The 1,382-nt window shown below is 41.5% G+C and overlaps 1 non-coding gene across 1 annotated transcript; it reads left to right on the top strand.

Annotated features, from left to right (window-relative positions):
- Nucleotides 1–667: 667 nt before the first annotated feature.
- trnal-aag (transfer RNA leucine (anticodon AAG)) lies at nt 668–749 on the top strand. Its single transcript has one exon. It is a non-coding gene; the product is annotated as a tRNA-Leu (tRNA).
- Nucleotides 750–1,382: the final 633 nt, after the last annotated feature.

The following is a 1,382-nucleotide window of genomic DNA, read 5'->3' on the forward strand; positions in this document are numbered from 1 at the left end:
TGTGATAGCCTCCTCTTCCTCCTTTTTAATTCTGAAAGCTTCTTCCTCTCCTTTCACTGTAATATCATCCTCTTTTACGACAATGTTCATCCCCAGAGCTTCTTTCTGAGTCCAGCAGACCTCTTTAGCAGGGGAGAAGTAGCTTAGTGAGCTCATGGTCGGGGATATTAGTTCGCTAAATAGCATTAGCTGGTTAGCATTAGAAACTAGCCTAGTGCCGGGCTCAGTATCAATCTTAACAATTTAACACATTTAACATGCAAATGACGGTACAAGTAAGCAGTTGATACGTTAACATAATTGTGTTTAAAACACTGAGACTAATATACACAAGAATGGTCTAAAGAGCTTCAATATTCCGGTTTCATGTTGCCTAGCAAGCTATCGAGGTGGATGAATAAGTAGCCGTGTTGCTCTTCTTAGCATCCCGTCCACTAGATTATACGTCACGGAAGAATTACTCGCGTCGCCATCTGTTGGCTGAATTGGTTGACGCAAAGAGGATTCTGTCAAACAATGTCATAACAAATCATTTCAATGTAAGGTTTTTCCACACTTCTTATACATACACACTATACAACTATCTGCGGAGTTGATTAAAACCGGAAACATCCGGTATTGGTGGATATCAATATGTTGAATCATGTGGAAAATATATATATTCGTCGGTAGCGTGGCCGAGCGGTCTAAGGCGCTGGATTAAGGCTCCAGTCTCTTCGGAGGCGCGGGTTCGAATCCCGCCGCTGCCAGATATTTTGGCTCTTGAGTGGCGCTGCATCTCAGGGCTAGAGTCGTCACTACAGACCCTGGTTCGATTCTAAACTGTATCATAAACGGTCGTGATCGGAAGTCCCATAGTGCGGCTCATGTTTGCGGTCATTGTAAATAAGAATTGTTCTTAAACTGACTTGCCTAGTTAAATACGGGGCTAAAAAAAATATTTATATATATCATCAGAACTGACGGGCATATTGTCCTCATTCCAGCACAGCTGTTGATTCACCAACCCTTTTCTCCATTTCATCCGCACTACTCGCCTCCTTTTCCTAAACGATGGTTCCTCGTCGTAGATGTATGTCTCGAAGGTGAATGTTGATCCAACACCTGCAGCTAATTCAAACCAGCCCACTGGGTACAGACGTCATTTCAACGTCGAGTTTTGATTTACATTTGGTTAAATTGTCAACTAAAGTGAATTCAACATGAAATCAACTAAACATTTCACCGTGTCATTGGATTTAAATTGGGTGAAAATGCTTAATGTTAATCCTAAATCTTCAGCAATGCGTGGGCGAGTCAGTGCCACATGTTCATTTTTGCCGATATCAAGAAGTTATCCTGAAAAACCTAGGCTATGTGGCAAATAACGTAAAAAAAAATGT

Source organism: Oncorhynchus clarkii, unplaced genomic scaffold (genome assembly GCF_045791955.1).
Source record: "Oncorhynchus clarkii lewisi isolate Uvic-CL-2024 unplaced genomic scaffold, UVic_Ocla_1.0 unplaced_contig_6264_pilon_pilon, whole genome shotgun sequence".
Lineage (NCBI taxonomy): Eukaryota > Metazoa > Chordata > Actinopteri > Salmoniformes > Salmonidae > Oncorhynchus > Oncorhynchus clarkii.